The following is a 7,092-nucleotide window of genomic DNA, read 5'->3' as shown; positions in this document are numbered from 1 at the left end:
TGATGGAGGTGGTCACAGGCTAAGTGGATTAAACCCGGGAACGTCAGCTCAAAAATAGGAGCTGCAGCCTGACATAAAGATCCTGAGAAGTGAGAGGATTTGCTGGTGACCGGCGCCAGGCCCCCAGAGGAAGTGAGGGAGGGTCGGGTCTCGCCGGAATTCCCTCTGCTGGCTGCGGACGCGGTCTGGAGATGCCCGGGGGATGCTCGGGGGATGGCTCTGCCTGGCTCCGAGCCCCGCGGCTCACACGCGTCCCTGCGAGATGCGCCTGGTGAAGCAAGACCAAAGCAAGGTCCTGCGGGGACTGGCTGCTTCCTCCTCCTCGCCTGTCCTGCTCTGAGCCCACTGCGGACCTGGGCTTGGCTGGGCATGGCAGTGCCCGACTCCAAACCCTCTTCCAGAAGCATAGCAACACCTGGAGTTAAAAAAAAAGATGGAGACACATTAATAAAAAAACTCACCAAAACAAAAACCCCACCCCATTACAATAAGGAAGAGCTAAAAGTGGGATTTATAAATACAAATAAAGTAATAAGAATTAGCACCCCCCTCGTTGTGCTTCCCCAAACTTTTTACTCCTTCTTTTCTTCATGCAGAGAATGATGTTTTTTGTGGCGGTGGCTGGTTTTACTTTCTGTCTTGTGCAATGAGAGAGCATTTCCAGGCTTTGCTGATCATAGCAATACCCAAGCTAATGACAGTTCTTGCTCCTCTATAATATCTGACATTTTTTGACTGCTCCTTTTGCACTTCATCCCATTTTTTTGCTTCACATAGAGCAGTGTTAAACCTGTGTTTAAAAAGTAGTTGCCCTTGCAATCTGAAATGTGTGTGGACTGACTGTTGGATAACTCAAATGCAGCTCCATGGTGTGTTGACCAAATAGCAAAAAATTGAAACTCTTTTAAAAAAATCCCAAAAAACTCTTTGACCCAATACAATAATATTAATGTTTTTAAGCTTGAAGCTACTAAATAGGGAAGATGGACAAATTAAAGCATGATGTGAGGGGTAGTGACTCTTTCAAGCTTAATATTACTATGATAACAAACATATCTTGCTTTATATAATTTTCCTAGAATTAAGAACCCAAAGGAAGCCCTGTTGGGTTTCACACTCATAGGCTCTGAGCTAAAAACCAGTGGCTCTGATCCCCCATCTGTCTTTCAGCCCTTTGGAAAGGTTAGTTTTGTCTCTTTGTCCTAATACTGCAGGAGTTAACAGCTTAGGGATGGAAACACGTCTGAAAGTCTCCAGGAAGATAATACTTGGGAAGACAGGTTTAAGCTAAATAAGAAAGCAGATTTCATCGGCCTTCTTGGAAACAACCTGTCCAGAGACTTGTGATCCGTTTCTAAATCTGGCCTTTGCATTTTCCACGTACAGGAAGTGATGAAAACGGCAGCAGTAATCCCTGGGGAGTTTGGACATGCACATCAGAGGCTGAATGCCTTTGTTTGTTTAGGACTGCTGTAAGTTGGGTGTTGTAAACATGACTCATGACAAGTTTAATTAAGACAAAAAACATGGGAAATGTAGAGGAAGGTCACGCATCTTTCTTCACAGCTTTGGCAGCTGAAGATTTTTCTGAGAGATTTGAATGTGCTGCACCAGCACAAATATAAATACAGGTTTTATACAGATTTTCTTTCCCTAAATTATTTTTAAGCTTATTTTTTGGATGGTGCTAAAACAGTCTGAATGGAAGAAACCTGACCTAATGCATAAGCACATTAACTTGTGGCAAGCCAAACTGCAGCTGATGAAAATAAAAGATGCGGTGAACATATGATAAAACTCCTAGTCAATTTGGTCCTGCCCCAACAATGAAAAATTTACTCCTGGATGAATTTGACTGAATGTATTAGACCCTCAAATACACACTTGTCAATGCAGAACCTGCCTGTTTCTCAGATTTTCAAATACACATTTGGTGTTCAGATGAGCACACTTGCTGATGGAGCGAGAATTTGTTCCAGACTAAGATTCACGTCTCTGCAGATGTTGTGTGGAGCCTCAGATTTTGGTTCAGACAAGTTTCGTCCTGAAACAGCTTATATGGAGAACAAAATAGTCCTTATGAGTTGGGAGCTACAGTGTTCTTGAAGAGATGGTGATGATACCCTTTTTTGCAGAGTGGATAAAAAATTTCAGATGATGGGCGTTGACCTCAAGTTTTGTTCATGGAGGCAGTTCTGAGAACTTCTGGCCTATTCAAAAATCTCAGTGATGCCCATTCACAGTGCTGAATGCATTACAAATAGTAGCAGAGATTGGGATGATCTGCCTTAACATTGGCTACTTGAAAGCTGAAGATCCAGTTAAGTTTGTCAGTTGCACTCTTCCTCTTAAAAAAATGAGAAAAAGAGACAGGTAGGAATATCTAGCAGGAATTCATCCCATGTCTGCAGTAAGTGCCTATTTCTAACCAGTGAAGCCAGACAAGGGAGCCCTGGTGATTAGCTGAGACTGCCAACCTAACTTCATTAAATTAAATTAATCCCAACCTCAGAGACAGAAGCACTTCTGCCAAAACACTCCTTCACATGCAGGACTTGTAAAAGCATGCTTCTCCAGGACTTTAGGCAAGTTTGCAACAAATTTCAAAAGTATATTATCAAATAAAATTCTCTTGAGGGTTTTGAGGTCCAAGAAGAGCAGATTCATACTGGTGTGGGCAAAACGCTCTAGGCATGTGAAATAGGTTAGCTGGGAAAGATTTAAAAATGTAAGATATTTAGGTTAACACAGCCTCTCCATTTTCCCTAGAACTTGTGCTTTTAGATGCTCCAGGAGCATTTGAAAACTCCCTGGCCAAATTAAAAAGATTAAATTTATGAAACCGGGAAAGTGAAGTTTGGGTTCTGAAGAAAGTTTTTAAGTCACAGGACTTGCAGTGTCTATGCCAGGATTCAGAAGTATTTTAAAATGCACCTAGATGAAAACTTCCAAGTAATTACACAAATAATGCCAATACGTCTTGAAAATTTATCCCCCCAATATCTGCCTTCTCATTCCCTTTAATACAAGCCGCAAAAAACCAAGTAATTTCAGATTGTCTGCTTGCCTCCATCATTAAAACATCCCATTCACATAAAGCAAATATTTACATTTGAGTGAAGATTTGAGTGAAGGTTTTGCGTAGCTTACTGTCCAAAATGTATGTTTTAGATCATTGTGGTTATGTGGATGGATGGATTTATCAAGGGTTTCTCAATCCTTTCCTTTCCTTTCCTTTCCTTTCCTTTCCTTTCCTTTCCTTTCCTTTCCTTTCCTTTCCTTTCCTTTCCTTTCCTTTCCTTTCCTTTCCTTTCCTTTCCTTTCCTTTCCTTTCCTTTCCTTTCCTTTCCTTTCCTTTCCTTTCCTTTCCTTTCCTTTCCTTTTCCTTTCCTTTCCTTTCCTTTCCTTTCCTTTCCTTTCCTTTCCTTTCCCTGATTTTTGCATGAAGATGTTTTGCATTCATGCCAAGTGTGTTTGCCAGACCAGAAATGCACGCACAGTGTGAATTTCTGGAAAAACTAATGGTGGGCAATTTTACCATCCTTTCGAAATCCTGAGTGCTCTGTTTTACAGGGACGAGCCTGGAAAGGCCAGTTATTTACAGGGACAGAAAAACATTGCAGACATAGCAAATGAAGCCCCACTCTGTTGTGCAAAATTCCTGTAAATGCATAAAGGCTCTGAAAATCAGCGATGGGGAAAGGCCCTTCCTCTGGGAGCAACACGGGCAGCAAGAGTGGATGCTCCCAGCCATTGCAAAATGAGGGTACATGTCAGTAATATCCTCCAGTCGCCCCTGCTGCAAGCTGTTGTGCTGGGAACGCTGCAGTGGGATTAAACAATTCTTTGGAATGGATTAACCAAGGCATGGCTGCAGCCTGTGCAGATCCCTTGGCTGGGTTGGTGTTCCTGCCCTTTGTGCACCACGGCTCCACCGCAGCTCTTGCCAGCCAGGCTCTGCTCCCCAGGCACAGCATTTTAGCACCAATGAAGATTTGTGGACCTGGGTGGGTTTGTTGAAGTCCTGTGTCCCTGTCTGGTTTGGGATGTGTGGCAGGAAGCTCAGCATCCTGCAGGGTCCTGTCCCAGCAGCCTGGCTGCAGCAAGTGAGCTGACCAGCAATGACTCATTAGCCTAATCAACTTGAGTGTCCTATGCATTCCTCTCAAAGCTCCTCCAAAACACAGAGTTAAAGGACAGATGAGCCCTGTAATGAAAGGGGAAGTATCGTATTTTACAACCAGATTTGAGAAAAATCCTATTCATAGCTCTTCTGGGACTGTAATGGCTTCTGAAACATATTTTGTCTTGAAAGCTGAACCAAGGATGCAAGTCAGAATGACATGACTTCTGTGGAATCTTCATTTGCAAGAGGCAGAAGGGAGAAATGTGTATAATCAAAAAAAAGAAAAAAAAATTCAAATACCAAGGCAAGAATGCAGAAGTAGATTTGGTTTCACTCCTTAATTTTTATTTTTTGAAGTGACTATGTGCTGGGTTTCGTTTGTTTCTTTGTTTAGGTTTATTTTATTTTATTTTCAGTAGGATAGGCTCTTTAAGGATAAGAAGAAATTCTGGATGATCAAAAGAAGCAGTTCTCAGATCAGAATGGTACCACCAGTGGCTCTGGTCAGGTTGGTGTGCATTTCATTCTCCTGTGCATTTCATTAAAGTGGAATGGTAATAACTAATGAAGAAAGGACTCTGAGGCTCCTGCTGAGTCAGCTGAGGCAAAACTCCACTTTTAGGTAAGGAAATTTTACCCAAGTAAGAGCTCAACATAGACTATAAAATCTGGTCATGAAATCCCCAGCTAAGCTGGTAAGAGACCAAAATCCTTCAGACAGACAAGTAAAATAGGATTTCCATCCTCCATGGTTATTCACATCCTACTAATGAGCTCTGGCATCTGTGGCAGAATAGTTAGAGGGGTATTGATCTCCTGCAAAATTTGGTGTATAACAGTGATTTGCAGACATATAGAGAATATTGAATCCTTCTCCCTTGTTATTTCCCTGTGGGCTGATCAGTTGGGCAGTCCTGGAGAGGCAGATGGCATTTCCATTTCTCCTTTTCATCCATCAGGTGGTTATTTGATGGTCCATCCAATCAGTATGACTGAGGTTTTTTTCTCCCTTTTCATAAAAAATGTTATTGAATGTTGGTATTTGACACAGTCATATATTATAAAGCAAAGGTTTAATGAAGGGAACTGGTTATAAACAGGCCCTTGATCCTGAGTAGAATGAAAGCAATTTCTTTTTGGGTAGTTTTAAAAATAGCCAGTGCTGTTAAACGTACTTGTATTTCAATACATATTTTTCCTGCTCTTTTAAATGTCACTGCCTGCTCTGCTGAGAGTGTTACAACCTGCATCTGCAGGCAGGACTGTGTGGCAGTTTTCCAAGAAGAACAGTCCTGAGCACACCTGTACCACATTTCCCAGTGGGAGTTAGATGTGATCTTACCAGCTGATGGCACGTTCAGCCAGAGCAGGGAGCAAACCCCAGCGTACCATTTCAGATCCAGCATTTCTGCCTGACCCATCAGGGTCACATCCTCCCAGGAGACTCCCTTGGGATGATCTCACACACATCTTAGAAGAAAATTAAGTTGTGTTGTCCTCGGGGAAAACCACTGCTGTCTTTTCCTGAGGGCTGCTTGTGCTGTTGCGATCTGGAGCAGGGAACTGGATTCAGTGAGCTTGTGTTGTATGCCTGACCTCTTCCCTTCTTTGGAAATGCTACCCAAATTTGGCTGGGCAGTAAATGTCTATTAAAAAAAAAAAAAATCCACCCCTACACGATTCGTGAAGACTTCTGACTCCAGAGCAGGGTTTCAGCAGTAAAGATGAAGCACGAGACCACGTGCTGGAGAAGAAAACAAGATATTGAATAGCTGCTCATTAATCAAGTGCTGGGAACAGGGTGAGAGGGGTACAGCAGTAAAATGTAGCAGGCAATTCTTACAATTAAAGGCTGTTTCAGGATGCAAATGTAGAGAGGGAGGTGGGGGAGTGAAGTGATATTACACAAACAACCTTAATTTACACATGCCTTACTTCTGGAGTGCTCAACTTGGCAATTCTGCTGCTGCTCTATGGGCCCAAGAGTGGGGTTTTTTTTTCCTATTGTACAGAGTGTTTTGCTGCCTTTTTGTTCCCTGTACTTCTCTGGCTTTAAAAGATGTGGAATATTTGTGACTGCCTTGTGCTGTGATGATGTGATTGCAGAGCTCTTTTCAGCTCAGTGGAAGAAATGAAAGGTTGGGCTCACTGTGAGCAGTTGCTAAGAAAGCAAGCAAGCAAGCCTATTTTAAGCTGTTCAACAGAAGCACATACTGCCTTGATTGGTTATTGATTCCAGTTTCATTACGGAGAAAGCACATTTTTAGCCACAAACATGGGCAGCCACATGTTGAGCTGCAAGTATGAGAACTGTAAGGCTCTGCTGCAGGCTGCACTGAGCCAAAGCATCCAAAGAGCTGAGGACCCATATTTCCCACTCTAGCAAATGGCACCAGTCTCTTGAGAAAAGTTTTCTTGGCTTCTCTAGCTATATTGAGCTTTGGATTCAATTCAGTTAGGAGTTGGTTGTGACTTGGATCTTGCAGGCTGTCCCTAGACTGGCAGATGAAACAAAGCCTCGGACTGTTTTGAGCATTGGAGCGTGACTGTCTATTCTGCAAAACTCTTGGACTGGTCCAGGGAGTGGTGGAGTCTGCACGAATTACTGCCCTCCCCAACAGAGCTGAGACATGAGAGCCTTTGAGAAGGTGCTGCAGGCCCTCCTGTGCAGGATGGCTTTGGTGTCAGACAGCGTGCATGGGCACGTTCAGTGCTCTAGGAAGTGGTGGGTACACTCACATGAAGAAAGGACTCTGTGCATATACATAAATGTGGGCAGCCTCACTTCCCAGGAACACACGGCGAGGCAATGCCTTACAAATCTGTGTGGATTTCAGTAGGTGCATGAAGGGAGCAAACTGGTGCAAGCTGCCTCAGAGTGCATGGAAAGAAGAGGTGTTGGGGCTGCTTTTACCCCACCTGAGACAAACTGGAGGTTTGTGGCAATTCAGCATTAGCCAAGGGCA

This window comes from Melospiza georgiana, chromosome 2 (genome assembly GCF_028018845.1).
Source record: "Melospiza georgiana isolate bMelGeo1 chromosome 2, bMelGeo1.pri, whole genome shotgun sequence".
Lineage (NCBI taxonomy): Eukaryota > Metazoa > Chordata > Aves > Passeriformes > Passerellidae > Melospiza > Melospiza georgiana.
The sequence above is the reverse complement of the archived record's forward strand: the minus strand, read 5'-3'. Positions refer to the sequence as shown.